General features: G+C 31.3%; 1 protein-coding gene across 4 annotated transcripts in view; it reads right to left on the bottom strand.

Moving 5' to 3' along the window:
• Positions 1-20,905, bottom strand: part of LOC118192698 (teneurin-a-like) — a 1,025,489-nt gene that overhangs the window by 821,328 nt on the left and 183,256 nt on the right. For 2 of the 4 annotated variants that reach the window (XM_085809689.1, XM_085809693.1), the window contains exon 3: positions 13,362-13,575. The exons of 1 other annotated variant lie outside the window; for it this stretch is intronic. The gene's annotated coding sequence lies outside the window, so the exon portion shown is untranslated. The remainder of the gene's footprint in view (positions 1-13,361; positions 13,576-20,905) is intronic. One more of the 4 variants, XM_085809690.1, reaches the window with a different exon arrangement.

Genomic DNA, 20,905 nt, shown 5'->3' with positions numbered 1-20,905 from the left:
TTGAAATCTATAACACAGATGAAACTCGTGTATTTTACAAAGCATTCCCGGTCCACACATTAATGTTTAAATGTGAAAGGACCACACATTAATGTTTAAATGTGAAAGGACCACACATTAATGTTTAAATGTGAAAGGACCACACATTAATGTTTCAGTTTGAAACAGTTGCTGGTTTTGAGAAATTGAAAGAATGAGTTACTATGTTATTAATGAGCAATATTCATGCAACAATTAAAAAGACACCAGTAGTTATCGGAAGGAATAGAAAACCTCGATGTTTAAACTGAGTCAAGAACTCAATTTTTACTTTCCATAGTAAAAAGAACTCATGAATGACAAGCAGTATTTTTAATTATTTCCTTTTGAAATGGGACAGAGAACTGTGAAACGAAAAAATAGTTTTACCGTTAGATAACTGTATTGCACACCCTTGTGATAAAATTAAAAAAAAAAAAAAAAAAAAAAAAAAAAACTTAATTAGTATTTATTCCAGCAAATACGACTTCTATCACTGAGTCATTAGATCAAGGTATTATAAAAGCTTTCAAATGTAATTACAGAAAAGGTGTCGTTTATAAAAAGGTAAACAGAATTGAATCTTGTGAAAATGTAAGAACTTGGAAGGAGGTAACTAAGCCGATATCTCTGCTAGGGACTATGCATATAATAGTCAATGCATGGGAAGTAGTCTCCCAAAACATAGTCAGAAATTATATTAGAAAATGTAGTTTATATGTAGAAGAAATCACAGAGGAATAACAAGCTATTTCTAATATTTGGACATCAGTGACGGAAATTACGAATTACAAATGAAAGTATATTTTTAAATATCGAACAAACGAATTTTAATAACTAATCATTATTAGGCTTTCTTGTGTGAATGTGATATAATTAGTGCAAAATTATTTTATTTTCCTGTGAAAAAATTTGTTTTTAAAGTTATAAACTGCATATAAATATATCCTTATAAATACTCTTACTGAAATATAAAGGACATCTGGGAATATAACGCTAGGCTTAATAATTTCATTGAAATTTAAGTCGATTTTGTTACTTCAGAAATAAAATCTATTGCCAAAGAAAAAGAAAGACTCTTCAATTGGACAAATATTGAGTTTATTTGGATAATAACATTTAAATAAAGCACAACATATTCTATTTTATTTGAAGTACTTTATGCTGCTCGAGAGAAATGCGGATTGTAATAAATTTAACTTTGTTCAGATTTATGAAATAGGGCGTTAAAAATAACATTTTGAAGATGAAAGAAGAAACTAATATATAAACTTGTCACTTTATATATATAAAGTGACAAGTTTCTAATAAAGCGCTATTTTTATTTATAAATTGAGAATCAAAATAAACAAATTTATTAGATTGTTCTTCGTAAGAAATATATAGCAAAGGACATTTCGAATATACTGCGTTGAAAATAATTTATTGCAAACACGCCTTGTAAATAATATATTGTAAACACAATTTTGCATGCATTTTAAATAAATTAAATTTCTTTATTCCTATCTACATCAGTGAAAATTCTCCTTTCCTGAATGAAATATGTAATTCATATTATTCCGTGGAATGAATACTCCTCAAACAACAAAGTCCGTAGTTATTTTATTTTCTTCTGACCATACTCGGTAATAATCTCATCCCATAATCCGTCACAAATCCTCCATAATTTATTACACCGTTTTTCAATTTTTTGGAGAAGATGGATTCAAACGCCATACAGTTGCCGCACTAATTTCATTCTACTCTCATGTAGAGAAATGCACATTTTGATTTTGATCGGAGACCCGAAAAGAATGAGAAAATATCGTCAAAGTAGAGATTAGACTTTCAAGCCGGAAAATAATTAATCCGTGTTAGATTAGATTCACGGTGGGGAAATAGATTTCTTCCGTTTAGAAATGGAGAGTGATAAGAGACGGAGTGACAAAGAGGTGTCCTCAAAACCGTGAGATACAGGAGAAAAGAAGATTTTATTAAGGCGTGTCACTTAATACTATCAGCAGCTCTTCTGGGCTGTGAAAAATATCCTCCAGATATGCTGAATAGGAAAGCCAGACATTCTCGTCAGAGTGACCTAAGTCACTGATGGCGCCTCATTAATAAGAAATTGGGTTGCAAATGAATGAAGGAAATGACTTTTAAGTAATTTTAAAAAGCTAAAGAAATTTTCTGCTCGCAAAGTACTTCGGTCAAATTCTTAGAAAAATGTGGGCAACTTCAGGAGTATTCGCATATAAAGTGATGTTAATATTAGCTGCAAAAATTAAGCAAAGATAGTTCGGGGTAATTTGCGAATTGACTCCCAAACGCATGCTTATATTGGTAACATTTTTCTGGTTATCATATTTTTAGCTAATAACGAAAACTGTAGGAAATTTTCCGCTGGCAGCGCTAATTAGAAATTTTAAATTCGCAGAACTTTATGGAAATCTGGAAACTATTCAGTATCCAAACACATGTTCTGGTATTTTACATCTTCCGTTTGCGATGAAACAATTTTATTACTATATAATATAATTTTTCTTTTATTTAAACTTATTTTTTGGTACACTTATTGTTATATAATACAATCGGTACATTTTTAATGTAGTATATTTTCGGTCAGAGCATTTTTAAGACATTTGTTTATTAAAGATTGATAAGGATTGGCCGAACCCGTCGACCATTTATCCACGAGAAGATTACCGGTGGTGCATTGCAGGGATACAACAATCTACAGGAAGAAGGAATAGAGAAGTGTAAACATCCATGCTTTTTGCGAGATTCAAACCCGGAGTTAACGATATTGCACTCGGCACCGCTAATTACCATACTTAACCAGTATATTACGTGTTAATTAGTGTATAATGACTATTATTGATATTGGGTATAATTTAAATTTGACTTAACTTGAATTCAAAACGCATATTGAATTTTAATATCACATCCTTACTTACAAGTGGATATTATTTCCATACGCTTCGGTAAGAGTGGAATAAAACATATAAAACGTATGCAGTTAAGACAATGCAACAAAATGAAATCAGTATTAGTGACCTGGCTATAAAACAGTGTCAAAGTATTTTCAAAATTAATCTTTTAAAATGCAGAAAGTTAGAGCATTCTCACTGACTTATGTAAATATTATCCAATCAGCCGATTAGAGAGTCCCAGAGGCGTTGGATAAACCGCTTATAAACTCTGCATCTCACTCCCCTTGGCAGAGCAGCGTTATACGACGTTTCTGGGATACTGACATCGTTGATCATTAAATGGAAAAGAGATGGCGCAGTAATATAACGACCAATGAACATCATCATCAAATGAAAGGATATCCTCTTTGAATATCTGACCGAAAGAGAAATTTCGATTTTAGATTTAGCTGGGCATTTTAGCTGGAAATATCTTCATCTAAGTCTCTCTTTTGCTTGATATCTCTCAATGGCATTTTATGAAGTGCTTAGTGTGCAGTCTCTCATATACGTGACTTTGAATTTTCATCTTTGATCGTTTTCATCATTACGTATACAGACGCGAATGAAACAACACCTAATATGCTTGTAAAATTACCAAATAATTCTGTTAGTGGACCTTGCACAAATTCCGCTCAGGAGTATTCAATTTTGATTCATGAATATGAATTAAAGGAAATTATGTTTTGTTTGCACATGGGAACATTTCTACAATCCGAACTGTAATACAAATGGGTGAACGTGATTAAAATTTGTGGAAGACCTTTATGAAGAGACAGTTTAAAGAGAGGTATCGATTTTAAAGAGGTGTTTCGAAAGTGTAACTTAATTAGTTTTGCAAGCATCTACCGTTAACGGCTTGACAAGGGCAAAATTTTAACATAGGCTAAAAAGTGTCTTACATTTTAACGATTTTTAATTATCGTTATGAAAGCCCAGATAAGCCCTTATTGTAATTATAGAAACAAAATCAAGAGTAGTCAGAACACTGGACTGACTGTCATATTAGTTTTAAATTAAATTTTAGAAAGTTCATTTGTATGAATTTGAAAATTTTGTTAGACAAAATAATAGGAATTCAGGATTGATTTTAAAATTTAACAAGTCCTTTGTTAATCTATTAAGCTCGTTGGACAAGTAAGAACGTATGCTAAACTGAGTTTAGAATCCTGCATTCTTCATTTATGTTTGTATGCGCTGACATTCTACGTGTTCGCCCTTGTACTTCCTAATCTGCCCGAACGTTTGTATAAATTAATATTATTTTAATTTTAACGTCGTTTTAGTTTGTGGTGTCAAGTATACTAGCACAACAACCAATACAATATGAGAACCATAATACTAATTTTAAACTGCAGGGGTTGAATTAACGCCGCTACAGGAACAATCACAAAAGAAAAGACATTTTAACAACACAATCATAGCGAAGAATCACTGCAGTATATTTTTCTATGACAATTTGAAAAAACTTTCCCAATATACTGACGGAGAAGAACTAATAAAATATTTTATGCTTTTAGACTATCAAATTTTTTGCGGCTCACAAGACGGGAAGTCATCACCTTCACACTTTCCTAAAACCGAATTTTATTCTTTTGCATTTTCAGAAGCTGTAAACATTTCTGTGTATTCTAAAACAAACCGCATTACGATATTCGAATTTCAACATTCAAAATTCTGAAATAAAGAAAATAAGAAAATAGTTACGAGATAAACATTGCCAGACTTGTCATTTAAATCATCACCTGAGGTTTGTTTACATTTGTACCAGAAATTGCTTATAAATGTTTACTCGTAGATTGCTTTAAATTTATTTTTAATTCCATATTTATTATTTGTACGGAATTTTCTATGAGTAGGATTCGTACAATTCAACTTTTAAAGTGTTTATTCGAGTATTTTGTTGACCACTAACATGCTGAAATGGTGCTTGTGTTTTGATTTGCTTATTGTGATCAGACTTCATTTTGTTGTACAAAATTGATAATTTTGATATTATAATTTAAAAAAATGAATAATAAGCAAAAGAACCGAAAGTCGGAAAATACACCTACAAAATGTAGTTTCTGTAGCAACCAGTTTACTAAAAAATTCTTCTCTCCAGAACAACTTAGTGCTTCTAGTAATGTACTGGATAATTCCCTGGATGTGCAGAATGACATAGATTTTGCATGTTATTTACTTATTGATAAAATTATTGTTTTAAAATGATAGTAGACTATGTCGTATGCAAAATGTTTGGTGGAATGATAATCATATCATCGTTACTGTAGGTGGACTCTGTAAAAGCTGAAATTTCTTGTCATGTTTGCAATGAACTATCATCCACTCGAAACTCAGAAATGCTAGGTAAAGAGAAAATTTGGCATAAATAAATTCCAGATTTATGTATGTTACGCACGCTTTAGGGAAGGACTATCAGGTGCAAAAATATTTAAAAGAATAACGGATTTGTCTCAAACTATTACACTGAAAGCTTACAACTCAATGAATAAACAAATTAAAGACGACTCTCCTTTGGTCGCTAAAACGTATGTCTTCTGTTGTCAGAAAAGAGATCATTTGTAATCATGATAATTTGGTTTTGAGTGTTCGTGAAGATGGAAGACCCTTGGTTATGCCTCTTTAGTTGGATTGTATACAGCGACAGGAACATCGTATGAAAACGTGGTTGTTGTAGAAGTGCTTTCTTCATTTTAAAAAGGTTACAATTATTCAAAAGATGCAATATTTAGGGAACACTATGAGATGTGGTAGGCAGGACATTCCAATAAATATTAAAAAAAAACCAGCGGTCCTACAGTGTTGATGAAAGTTATTGGCATGAAACAAATGTTTCATCGTTCCAAAGTTTTAGATAATGTTGGGCATTTACAGTGTAATGATGACGCGGAAACGTTCAGTGTTACTTAACAATCAGAACTTTATATTAGTGATTTAGTTATTAGTAAAATTAAATGTGTCGGACACATTCAGAAAAGAAAGGGTACTAGATTACAAAAGCTAAGGCAAGAAATAAAGAGTAAGAAACTTAGTGACGGTAAAACTCTCAGTTGAACAGGTCGCCTTGCGGATGATGTAATAAACAAATCGACAATTTACTATGAAAATTCCATTAGAAAACATTGGAATTTTGTAACAAGTATACAAAAATTTGTGCGGCTAATATTTTACGAAAAACGTTCGTCTGACGTGGAAAATACTCATAATGTTTTCCCAAAACGTAGAGGATTCGTGCTATACATATGAAACAGCATATGCTATCGGAATTGTGAAATCGCGAAAACATAAAACTTCAGGTATATCACTTATAAATTATGCCATTTAAGATATATTTAAAGACCTTAGCATGCCATTATTACCATAAATGGTGCTTTGGAGGACATAAACAAAATCCAAATGGATCGTTGAATGGTTTGATTTGGAAACTGTGTTTCAAACATTCAGGCAGTGCTTATAATATTGTCAAGACATCTGCGAATGATGCAGTTATTATATACAACGACGATCAAGATGAGAGATTATATACTATGAATGCACTTGAATACAAATTGGTGATAATGCAGTCAAATTTACAGCACACTCTGATCAGAGTCGGATTCAGTCAGCTGAAATATAAAGGCAGAAATAGCTACATTAGCTGCTCGCAGAGCGAAGAAAAGATCCAAACTGGTTGCAGTAATCCCTGTTCAATAACAAAAAGGAATGGTGTATACATCTGTATATTTTTAAACTGTTTTAGGGTTAACTAAAAGATAATATACTGAAAATTTTAAATATTTAAACTTTAAAACCGGTTTCCTCAAAATGGTACTTATTTTTGCATAACATACTTTCCATACATAATCAATCAATACATATTTTCCATAACATCTAGCAGACCTTTAGATTATTACTCAACGCAACTATACATAATTTTGAGAGAAATGCTGTTGAATTGCTCCCGACTTTTACATGGTTTTACCAAAAAGACACATATTGATTGTGTGTTACGAGTAATGGTTCCAAGATACGAAAACCGAAACGGCAATTTCATATTTGCGCAGGCTCTTTAAAAAAATCTATTATTGATAGTAATTTAAAAATTGCAGAGTAAGTGCTTGATAATATTGCTAAAAATGCCCCTACATTATTCTTTGAAAAATTACTTTTTAAGTATTTATATAATTTTACTTAGAATTTTTTATATCCTAGTTCTGTTTTTTAAGATCTTACTGCCATGGTGTTAATATTTTTTATATTTTAGAATTTAAATAGGAGAAGAATTATACTTAATGATTTTCATAACAAGATTTTAAAAAATATTAATATAACTAAATCTGTATAAGTCTGCGAGCAGTACTTTAGTACACATTTGAAATTTTCAGAAAATCTATTTTATTTTGTCTTTAAAAAAACTTTTCTGCACATTATTAGCAAACTAAATCATGAACATAATCATCTACCTACAGAGATGTGACACTGAAAATTTCATATATCTATGACCATAACAATCTAACTTATTAAAACTTGAAAAACAGCCAAAATTTTTACTTTTCAAGTTGCGTAAAGTGATGACTCCCCTTTGCACATGGTAAAGACTTCCATGATGTACTGGATGTACTTGAACTGGATTGGTGTCAAGAAGTTAGTTTTTATTGGTTAAATAACACATAACTCTTAAAAGAAAAGTTTTAATGTAATTAATATTGCTTTTTTAATAGGAAGGTTGATAATAAAGTAAGAAAGGGTGTTTATATGAAATCATTTTTTAAGATGATTGTACACAAAATGAACTAAGGCTCGGATGATTACCTGAATACGCTTCTGCGTACCCATTATCTTTACGATTAAAAAGAGACATATTTCAGTTCATAGTTCCGACAGAAAGAGGTCCCTAAAAGTTCTGAGAAGAAGCTGAGCTGATAGTCCAGTGAATGGCAACACCCATTGTATACATGCCTTAAAAGTGTCGTCAAGAACCAGAGGATTTTAAAGTGTCATCGCACTGGCATGTAACAAGTAGGTTTTAATCCTCCATCGTGCAATTCAATACCACCTCAATATTAATGTAGAATATAAAGAACGTTTCCCTTGCTTTGTAGAGAGGTGGAGAACCAAATTTCTTGTTTGTTAATGCCCCATCACACATTGTGGTTACTTTAGGGAATCTGTTACTATGTTATTTTGTTTTCACATAAATCTTCTTTTGCTGCAGTTATCTTAGTATTTTAACATATTTTTCAAACAAAAAGATATTTAGATTGAATTTTCGCTTTGGTTCAAATGAATAATTCAACACGGTTTTATTTCCTCATTGCATCTTCGATGACTGCTATATTCAAACGTATAAATTTATCGCAAACTTTGAGTGTGGAGTGTTTAAAAGTTGCAGGAAGTTAATATATAATTTCCTTAGCATCTGGTAGTCCTTTAGAGAATTACTCAATACAAATATATATCATTTTATGAGAAATGGTATTGAATTCCATCCGTCTTTTACATGGTTTTCCAAAAAAGACACAAATTGTTCGTGTGTTACGAATCATAGTTCCAAGATATAAAAAAGCTAAGCAGCAATTTAAAAATGGCATATTATGAGCTTTTATTGCTCAGTGATACTTTATTCTCTTGAAATCTTCACATAATTGCTCAGTTTATACACGCAACAGAACATGGCGCGAACTAGATATCGCGTGCGAGGTTTTTATTCTTTTCCTCTGTATTTTTTTTTGGCTCTTTTAGTGCAGGTTTTCAATAATTGTGAGTAAAATTTCACACGATGAGAAATAAGACTTATAGACAGAAGGGAAAAAGACATGAAACAATTGATGATTTGGATATGTAAAATATGCAACAAGAATTCAATTTGATAGAAAGCAAAATAAATATAAAGAACAAAATAGACTAACGAACGCGTAGAGTAGTATATACAGGATTTTTTTTTTTTTTTTTTAAATCTGAAACAGAATAAAACTGTCATGAACATATATCCAGTTTCAGTCCTAATAGTTAAGCATACAGCAATTTACAAAATTTGTACGATAAATAAATAACAGTACTCTTTTTTTCTACAGCAAACAATCTTAATTTAACTGAAGGAGGAGGAGAATCTGAATCATCAAAAAGAAAGAGAAGCAGCTCGTTTGATCCTTAAATTTACATTTAGTTTTTTTGGTCTTACTTGATTACTGAGATATCTAATATTTATTTCAAAAACACACTTATATAAGTGGTAATCACTACTGCCTCTGCAGCATACATACATAGCCTACATGTTTTTAATATCGAAAACAAGGTTTTATGAGATTTGGTAAGATTTTATGCCACCCAAGATTTCAGATTAACACAGATTAATTTATTACATTTATCCACTACAAATGAGTTGAAAAGTATCTGGCAGCGAATATCGATGTTTAATGGAGCGTTTATAGTTTATTTAATTAATATCATAAAGACTACAACGGCCATCTTGAACTTTTTGAATCAAATGCATGAACATGATATCTACATATTACTGACTCCATTATGTTCTAGTACAGGATGTGCCAAAAGTCAATGTATGCTGATATTACTGCAGTTTCCCCCGAAAGGTTTTCCATCTAAAATGTTTGCATGCATTTTATGCGTGTTGGCAAAAGCATGGTGTTTAATCTGTTATATATTTGACGTGATTATAACTTTTAGGTCCGAAAATCCCTAATCAAGAACTTTATTTATTACACCTACCTCCCAGTACAAATCAGAATTTTCTAAAGGAATATTATTAGAATTTAATAAATTAAATAAAAATTAAACAGATTAAGTAGAAATAATAATATAGATTAATAGATAATTAGAAATTAAATTCTAATTAGAATAATTAGAATTTAATGTTAAATTGTACTTCACAACTAATAATATCATTCATACAAGTAATGCTATTGTAATATTTCGCATTCGTATAAGCAGACTACTAATTTTGCTCGTATATTCAAATATCAGCTCACACTCAATGTAACTTAGTCATAATTGCACTAATATACTACCTGCATTGTAGAGTTTTAGCACCATAAACAGCTCGTAATGCAGTAATATTTTATGCGCATCTGCAAAAGTTGTTTATTAGGCATTTTCTCTTCATTAGTATACATTTCGTGTGAGACCGTCTTTGCCCCAGTAAAGTTTTCCTTGTTAATACCATGCTGATATATAAACGCCACTAAATAGTTTTTAGAAGCTACAGCATAAGAGCTTCATTTTTATCTATTTTAGTAGTTTCCACACACGTAATGTATTTTTATTTTAAGTCACGTTTAATGTCTCATCTACAGTAACAAGAAATGTACCGTTTATACACATGTCCATAATATGTCCTTTGATGTAACTTCCTGCGTAATGCATTCTTATTTCGCAACATACCCAAAACTAATGTATAACGTATATAAATAATGTAGATGTAGTGCTGTAAATATCTTACAATACTTGCGAGGCAATATTACTTCATATACAACTGTAAATATATTTTATCCCGTATTGTTGGATTCTATAAAATGCATCCCATACACTTCCTTCGTTCCGTTACGTTCTCTTTGGCATTCTAACGCTTACAAATAATAACGTACACGAAAGTAGAACTCAAATGTGTTAATTTCATTTAATTTATTAGTCTGTTTAAGTGGTTTGTATTTTGAGTTCCATTTAATGCCTTTGAAATACTAACGTGAAATATTGAGTGTATATCCATTCCAATCATGTGTTGCATCGTGTGATGTCCCTGAGTAAAATATATTATTATGAAAAACCATACATAAATGTAATCCCTGTGTAATGTAAAGGCTTGTGCTACATGTGACTAAATTTGTAATGTTAGTTCATTATTATTACGATTATAACATCATATAGCATTGTGCGCCCAGACGGGAAAGCTGTTAGTGACACTAAACTGCCGTACCGAAGGACCTGGTTTCAAATCTTGGAGAAGACATGGATGTAAATTTTCTGTTTCCTCCCAGTAGGCAACAGGGGTCCACTTATTAGGTGCCTCCGTAATAAAGTGGTCATCGTTTACGGCCTTAGGAAATAAGCTATTAGAAATAATTAAAAAAAGTATTGTTTAATCTTTTCATATAATCCAGTTGATACTACTCCGCTGATTGGGCACAAAAACTTAAAGCTGAAATAAACGTCAGATACCCCTTCGAAAATGCTATGCTGTGTTAGGCTATCTGTACACATCTTCTTAGTCTGTGTGGTGTCAGATCAGGAGATTAGGTTGGTCAGAGTCCTAAGAAGGTGATACGATTTTCCATATTGTTACAGTTGTTTATATTATCGTTACTAAATTTATTATAATCACTATGCAGTAATAAAACCATTACAATTATTGCAAATTTTCTCACGTTAATAAGACGGTGACTACTCATACGAAATCCTAGGCATAAAAAGTTTTCGAAGCTTGTGAAAAGATTTCAAAACTTTTGCAGAGCACGCGCGACTGTACAAAATTAATTTTGGAGGATGCATATGATTACAGTAAAAGAAATTGTAGGTAATTAATTATAAATGAAAATGTATATTATCCAATATTTTAAAAGGTATCTAAATTTTAGAAATTCGTGATCAGTATAAACTGATGTCAAAAGATGTTTCCAAATAGGAATATTGAACATAATGTATCCTTTTGTAAGTAATGAGTATAATTACCTTTATACGGAAATAAATGCCAATGCTATTCAAATACCATTTAATTAACGTTTACCGATTTTGCGCAGGAATGAGAAATTTTTTCCTTCAAGAACCCCAATGCTTGAATGCTTTCTTAGTAAATGTAATTGTTTTGACTACAGCATCCTCTTAATTTAGCATTCAAGGCAAAATTTACACCTAATATATCACTTCAAAACAATGTAGTTTTTACATTTATAAATAAAATATGAAGCGTAGCTCTTCTCCAATATAAAGATCATAAATGAATGAAACAAAATTTTGAAAAGCTTTACTTTATCAACTTTTGATCTACCATCTTAAGATAATCTAAATCTTTCCGCTATTGGATCCAGTGAACGGTGAAATGATTTCCCGCTTCGAATTACCATATGCATAGACATACATAAAAGATCCTAGAATTTACATTTTTATAGTATTAAGCAGAATTTTCGCCTACACAGATTCACTATCTGTTTCATAACAAGTGTTAACATTTTCACATCCCACGCATTGACATTAACTTCTAGTTGCAAATATGTGGGAAGTTGTTTGTATTATTACTTCCCACACATTTCTAATTCCCAGTGTTACATTTCTTCAATATACTAAAACATATTAATGTATTGTATAATAATTCCATTACTTTTGTGTTAGATGCTTTAAATAATGAAACCTGAAATGTTTTAAAATAATTCGAAGACATTTGAAAAATAACTCAGACCGCTTGGGAATAGTAATTTCTCATATTTAATGGTTGGTGCAAGATAGTAAAATATGTATATAACTTAGTGAACAATAATTTAGCTAAATTTAAATCCTTATGATAATTTATATCTGACATACTGCTGTTTTACTTCATGCTCGCTTCATTTGCCGATGCGAAAAACTAATTCACATTCTTTCGTAATTAAATAAAATACTGAGGAGACATCCGAATAGGATTTCAATTGCATTTAAAATATTCCCAATGTATAATTAAGATATTTTTAATACATTGTTCCGGTTATTCGGACTCCACTTATCTGGAGTTTCAAAATATCCGGATGAGCTGTGGACTCAGTTAGGCCGAGTAGTTGGAGCTCAATTGTAAAAGAGAATTGTAAAAGAGGAAAATTTCTTTTACCGGCCAAAAAAAAGTGCATTTTTCTGGATCATTCGTTCACATTGAACTTTATAGCATCAATAAACTTTTGCAGATCTTAGTCTCACCTTCTTCTAAAACAGTCGAAATGGGATAGTTTTCTTTCGAGTCGAAATGGGATAGTCTTTTCTCCAAGTCTAGGATTTCTTACTTGAACTTCAGAAACTAAAGAGATTACTTCATATATTTATCTGAGTGTACTGTGTAATAACAAACTTCATTCTTTTATATGAAATTTAAAGTAGCAGTTGTACATAATCTACTCTACAAGTCCGTTTTATATCGATCATCTGCAAATAATATTATACAAAATGAATTTAATCTTCGTAAATTGACTTTCATCTCAGTTCCAAATAGGAAACGAACAGTCTAGTAAAAGCTGAAACATTATCATAATTTAATTCAAATTCCATACTTTCATGAACCCTCTGAATATAGTTTTCAAAGTCCTCTTTAGCGCATAACACGCAACAACTTCCATCAATAACTGAAAATTTGTTCAAACACAAATATTATTGTCACGTAATTAAGATAGACAAGTGATTTCATAATGTACTCATATAACGTAAATACGTGAAATTTACCTAAGATGAACATTCCATGCCAATTCAGTTTGACTGTGCTGAGAGGATGTTAATTCCGAAAGCTCTTCAACAAGAAAATAGAGAAATTTATAAGTTTAAACCATGCTTTAAGAAGACACACATATTTATTACATTATGTCTTACTGATGTGACGTTTTCTGTCATCTCTGGTAACTCAATCTCTGTGAAAATGTCATCTTTGAAACCTCCATTCCTATAAAATAGAGATAATGTTTACATTAAATACCGCATCTAAACGCTTAAAATAACCATGCATTTTATTTGTGCTACAAGGCCTAAAGGGAATTTATGCCACTTACCTATGGTGTCATCAGTTGGAGCAGCCTTGGTAAAAGTGTCAGTTACTCACGTTGCGAATGAACCCCACTTTCAGCCTCCCAAAGGTAAGTCAGGATAGAAATTACAGTATTGCCTGATAATTCTGAGAAACATTTTCGGTAATGACTTACCTCAGCAAGAGAAATGACACAGAAGAAAGCAGAAAGGTGAATGCTGTTAAAGAAATATAAGATCTATTTACTTTAGTTTCTTCTTTAGAAGTAACCCATTTTCTTACCTCCCTTACACCAACGTAAATATGTAGATTATTTATAATGGAGTGTTTGCTCATAAGCACACATCATCAGAAATATCGTGATGAATCAAATTACGGGACAAATATTTACTTTCCTAATTATCCTTGTGATAGAGAAATCCATAAACTAGGGCTAAGGATACAGGTACAATAAATTTTGGCGTGTCAGTTCTTTTTCACGCATTGCGGCCCATCTTTCTTCTTATTTCAAGCAATTAATCACCCAAATTGCGTTACATTCCTCAAGTTGTATTTATTTGATATCTTTCCCTTTTTATCTTCTGCTGTTCATTTCGATATAATTTAATATCATCAGCGTGTGAGGAAACTATTAATATGAAATGAAATTTGAATTCGGGAAACGCAAAGTTTGCAGTCTTGTCTGAATAACAGTTGATAATATTTAACTGTTATTAAAAGTATAGAAAGTATTTTACACTCTTTTCCGCATGCCCTCGTGGTGTAACTGGAAGCACGCTTGACGCATATTCGGGAGGTCCGGACTTCAAATCTAAGCGAAGGTATTGCGGATATTTTCAATTTCTTAACATCGAAAAGTTCAAAATGACTCTACAATCATGTTCATATACGAATACTTCACAAGAAATTATTTCTAAATATTGTCAGGTTATAGCCCTGACACCAGTGAGCTTATACAATCAACTCCAAATTGAATTTTGTTGTCACCAAGAGTGGGCAGTTTCTGGTGGGTTAGAACTAGCCAAGACGATAGTTCAAAAACTATGGATCGGCTATTCATCAACTGCTGGTATAGTTAAGTGACCTACTTTGAATGTATGAATTTCAAAATTAAATCCTCTAAAGCCAATACATCTGATTTTATACTCTTCAATCACTATACACCAACATCGGACTGTATCATTAGCCTCAAATCACCATAAAACTCTACTCGCTCAGATATCGGAACAACAAGGTGAATCTTCGCACAGTAACGGATGCGTTTCATTACTTGAATTGGTACAACACTGATCTATCGTCTTTTTCAATCAAAAGGAAGACAGACCGTGTCTTAATTGAAATTAAGTGTTTCTAAAGCTTAATGTAATTTACATAGATATACTCTAGAAGCAAAAGTATTTTCACTTCTTCAAACAATGATATTTGTTTCCTTCTTGTGGTCAGTTAATGCTGTTAGAGTTGTGAAATAAAATGGTCCAGAGCTACGAATCTTATGGAAGCAGAATATAAAGGAAAGCCGTATAATGGTATTATTGATGCGTAAATGAAATATGAAATATTAGTTCTCATTCTACAGAGAAAAGTATTTGCTTCTATGCTTTGGTGATAGTCTTTCAATATTAATATGATTTAATATTCAATAATAATAATAATAATAATAATAATAATAATAACTGGAAGTGCTCTTTCAATAATATTATCAATTGACATTCTATAATAATAATTGGCAGTGTTGGTTTATTATCCTCAATTTAATCATCATCAATTAATACTAAATAGTAATAATAATTGGCGGTGTCCTTTCAATATTATCATCTATTAATATTCAATAACACTAATAATTTGCGGTATTCCTTCAATAATTATTCTGAGTAATAATAATAAGCGATGCTTTATTTCAAAATTAGCATCAATTTAATATTAATTAACTGTAATAATTGATGGTGTTCTTTTAATAATATTATAAACTAATATTCTATAATAATAAAACTGATATGTTGCTTTTCAATAATGTTACCTTAAATCAAATTTTTGTAATCCAACAAAGATTAAAATTTAAGTACCTTTATTGAAGAAAAATAATGGAATTTATTGTAAAATTAATGAAAATAAAATAAAAACTAAGAAAAGGAACTCAATCTACATTATTCTTAATTTGAGGAGTTATATTAGGAAATATACTTTGTCAAACTAATATTTGTTATATAATTATTTGTTGTAACAATTTTTTCTTTCAAATCAAAAGCTTATTTTTTTTAAATAAATTTATCTGACGCTCTAGAACAGAAATGGGGATTTAATCAGCATGATATGACTTTATCATGATCTAACTCAGGTGACTAGATTTACTATATGCATAAATATGTGATAAACAAGCTAAGAAAATCAGTGTAAAAGTATAATCTAAAGATATTTACTTGGACAAAACAAATACGTAAAAGAAGAAAATCAAATAAATAAGAGATCAAAGACAAATAAAATTAATTGAGAATACTTATTTTATTTGGAAAAAAATAAGTGTAGCATGCACTAGGAATTAGAAAAAGCGAGTTTCTAAACATAATTCTTGATTGATAATTGTGGTGAAAATCGAAAAATAAAATAATTGCCAAATGATCATTTGAACTGAAAAAGAAGAACTGGTGATTCCGAAGACAAGCAAACTTCAGTGGGCAAAATTGCGTGTTTTTCGGGTATCAGTGGGGCAAAATAAATAGAAAAAGTACAATAAAAATTGAACTACAAAAATTAATAAATAAATATACTTGATGTTAACAACAAGACAACAAATATCTATTCTACGATCGGGGAAAGGGAAAGAATACATATTTCTGTACTAGGATTTGAAATTTATGGCATTAGAAATAACTTTCATAGATAAATATAGTGTTGCGCATATTTATGCATGTTATCAATTCGATACATTATTAATTAATGCATGTATTACTCTCTAATGACTCAGTTTGTTAAGCAGTCACACATTGATTAAATTTGAAAAATAAATAAAAATTCTTATTTTTAGCAATTACAAATGGTAGGATGGCTTATAAATGCATGGTAGCGTAACGCAACATAACGCTTGTAGCGTAAATGTAAAAATTTCGGAAAGATTTTGATGAATAAGTTTCTGACACACAAAAAAAGAAAAAATCATAGCAGATTGAAACATTTTATAGACATTTATAAAAACAAGTGTATTAAGTGACGTGAATATCACTTGCATGAAAATATATCTCACTCATTTCCAGGAAATAAAAATTTATTTTAAGAAAGGAAATGAAAATATTGATTTCAGCTCGAAAAGACCCAAAAATTTGTAAACAAAATTGCACATTAGAAACTTCTTTTAAACGCTTAGAAACTTCAGTTACGTGAAAATGCTGTATTTTTCCTATTCAGATAAAGCCATCGGTTTACATAATATTTCCTAGCTGACTTCCCACAAATTTCGCGGAACGCTACAGAATCGATCGGAACTTTATTACTACATAGATAGTAGCAATTTATTCCACTTAGTATGGGGTCAACGAACAGACTTAGACCACTTTTCTTGAATTTCCAGAGCACTTTTACTCATCCAATCCCGAAAAATTAATTTTGTTTTAAAGCGCGCTCTTCTTTCTTCGCGAGCAGTCCTGAGTGTTGCTGGGAAAGCAAATTAATTTGTTAGCCTTGATTTATTGCACGTGATGCTGACTTTATATCTATATATATATTTCCCCATCCTAACTTTAATTTTTACGCCTTTCCTTAATTTCGTCGTCTTGGTAGAAAAGCTGTAGAGTAAAATAGTTTCTAAAAAGAAGGAGAAAAAAGATGGTGCGTTATTTCGATCTGAAAAATATCGTCTGCAGCGAAGAAGATAAAGAAATTATTGTGTGCTTAGCAAACACGAGGCGTTGCTGGTTAAACCTTTTAGCGGAAAGAAAGTGGCAGTCAAATTATGGCAGCTGAGACAGAATTTGAAGCCAAACTATTCTAGTTTATAATGCAACTATGTATTTAAAAAGCGAGAACGTTCTGTACAAAATTGGCTTGAAATGGAGAATTTTTTGCCACATGAAAAGAGAAATAATGAGTGACATTTTATGCCATCTGTTGTCTTATTGGGCATAAATCTGTATATACATTTTTTAAAAAATTTCAAAACGGTCATCTCCTGTTTACACGGGGACGGATTAACCGTTTAATCGGGTACTGATTGTAGATAGCATATGAAACAGTGCTCTGGGAAAATACAGGACATTAACAGTAGTTTGAATAATTCAGTATCTTTGGAACATTTAAAACTAGCATTTGCTCATTTCCAATACACTTGCAATCCAAGAACTTATAAAAAAATTTTGTTTATGCGAATTTGATAAGTTCATAATGAATTTATTAATTCAATACATACTGAAAACATACTTCATCACTCATGCGTGATGAATTCAGTTCCTAGAGAATCGTTTTCGTATTCTAGACTAATCGGCAGTGCGTTGCGTGTTTTTCGGGTATTTTCTAAAAGCATAAAACAGAAAATTTAGTTCGGTTGGGTTTATATAATTATGGCAAAACAGTCGAGGGTTATATACTTAAGGGAAGATATACCTTCGTGGAAGCCTTTCTAAGGGAAACTGGCTCGTATACTCATGAGAAAAACCAAGAAAGCGGACATACAGTCAGCCCCTTCGCCGGAATTTGAGCCCCGGACTAAACTACCAGCTTTTAGCGGCTTTACCGCTTGGCCGCTGTGGGCTCCAAGCAACGGAAATAAATGTATCCTAGACTGTTAGATGTTTATTTGTTTCATAGTACCTAATATATTTCTTAATGGACACTGTAAATCCGGGTCTGTTTATTTATTTCTTAACTGCATTAAATTTCCATGAAAGCAACACGCAGACATTAGCTCAGGCAGGCCAGGTAACAATAATAAACAGAACTAGTGAACTGGGAAAAGTATTTATAGCAAGTTACTTTCTAACTTCCCAAACATAAAGTTTATTTTTACACACAGTAGAAATCGTTTATTCAAAATAATTAGGGATAATGCCTTTTGAATTCATTAATTACAGCAATAATTATTTCGCACTTAAAAGGTGAATGGGGAGAGACAGGAAACCACACGACTAAATCCAAATTGTAACGAGTCATCGACCGACCCATTTTAGTTCTGACGTCACTGTAGAGACTATTTTAGACCAAGGGTTCCCAACGGGGTCGGTATTGACCCTCTCGAGGTCGATGGAATTGTAAAGATTGTCAGTGAAGATCATAAGGTCGCATGGGGGTCGACAGCTGAATATGTACAAGCAATTGATCGGCACAACCAAGGTCCTATTGAATAATAAAATTGTAATTCAGAAGTCAAACAACAAAAATCAGCGTTATATTTACAAAATTTTCACAGGACTAGTTTCGATGGTTTTACCGAACCACCATCCTCAGCTGCAAAACCGCAAATGAATCATTCATTCATTCATGAATCATTCATTCATTCGTGTATTACGAATAAATACTTCTGAATTAGTATTTATTCGGCGTGTTATTGTGTCTTAATAATAAAATTGTAATTTATATATATATATATATATATATATATATATAAAGTTGTATCTTATAATAAGGAGAAAATCATATGAAATCAAAATAAACGAATACATACTTTAAAATTATTTATCTACTTTAAAAATAAATAATATTATTTAAAAATATATAAATTTTTATGCAATAAATTCAATGCATGAAAGTAAAACTCATGGCTCATAGAACCGCAGAACAACGATATATCTGTTCTACATATTATGATGCAAGAAGCTTTGATTGCTTTAAAGAAGGATGTTCAGGTGTAAGTCACATTCAAAACACATGGGTTTTCTTAAGTTTTGGAATATAAAAGTCATCCTAGAGATGTTGTTTCAAAACAAAAGTTGTTATTGAACTAACGTTACTGAGTTTTCCCTAGAATAATTTACTAAGGGAAACAAGAAAGAGGTAAATACTTTTGACCGAAGTGATTTAAAAATTATGTTAGTTAGTTTTCTCATGGTTCTTTTTTTAAAAATCGAGTCTGTACAGCAAACGCAGCCATCACATTTATTGGAATCGAAATTTTATGTAATTAGAATCTGTGGCATGGTTTCTGAAAACTTGTTTACAACTAAAAATTAATAAGAATAAGAATAAGAAGAAAACAAAAATAATAATACATAAATTTAATAAACCTTTTTCCAAAACATTTGTTTATATTTCCTTAATCTAATTATCTTTAAGTTATTTATGAGCAATTATTTGTGTGCTCTATATTATAGAGAAAAATGTAGGGGGGTTGCTGAAGAAAACCACCCTGTTTAAAGAGATCGATGAAAGAAAAAGTCTGGGAATCCTTGATTTAGACATTTAGACCAGGAAACATGAAAAATCAACTGCTCGTTTGCTGTAATTCGAACTGTAAATTGTCCACTGGCTAGCTGGATTAACTTTCATCCCAAGAGCAAACATGGAGGGGCTGTGATAATTCCTTACAACCACAAAATTGCTGTTTTATAAATCTCGACCTGTAATGTTAGTAAGAAAAGCGACATTTGGTCACTGAGAAATTTCTTCAAGAAATGCAAAAATTCAGTTGTGGCGCATTGCAAAACTGTTTTGTAATCTATCGGTATCTCTGACGTTCCAAGCTGTGTAACTTAAGTATCCTGATACTCTTTCAGCGCACTGTTCATTTTAATTGACATCAATGAACGTCAATTGCGATTAACCGATTGCGTCAATTGCGATTAACTGATATTACCGAACGTTAAGTCTACGTTCATTAATATCAGTTACCTTGAATTAATACTGAAACTACGTCTTAAAAATTAATTCATTGACAGTATAATATTTTAGTATTCCGAATACTAAGTTCATTTCTTTTTATTGTAAAATATGTATTTACTTCTAAAGAAATAACATTCAATAATGTCTGAGTTTTGGTTACATTACTATAATGTCATTTTCTGTCTCTGCTTAGGCGTAAAAAGTTCAGATTAATACAGCAACTGCTTTGGAAATATTCAGAGATCATGCATCTAATGTGATAGAAGTTTTGAAGATATTTTATGAGATACATCTACAACGCGTTATTTTGTTTTAAATCCACATAAAAGGCATCCCTACAGAGAACGAAGCAAATGTGCCCGAAGCGTTTGATATGCATGAGTAAATCAAATGCACTCCAAATAACCTAACACTTAATGGAGGGCAGTTATGCATGTGTAAAGATATT

This window comes from Stegodyphus dumicola, chromosome X2 (genome assembly GCF_044657685.1).
Source record: "Stegodyphus dumicola isolate Sdum_Otavi_A_Nest chromosome X2, ASM4465768v1".
NCBI classification, from domain to species: Eukaryota; Metazoa; Arthropoda; class Arachnida; order Araneae; family Eresidae; genus Stegodyphus; species Stegodyphus dumicola.
The sequence above is the reverse complement of the archived record's forward strand: the minus strand, read 5'-3'. Positions and strand labels throughout refer to the sequence as shown.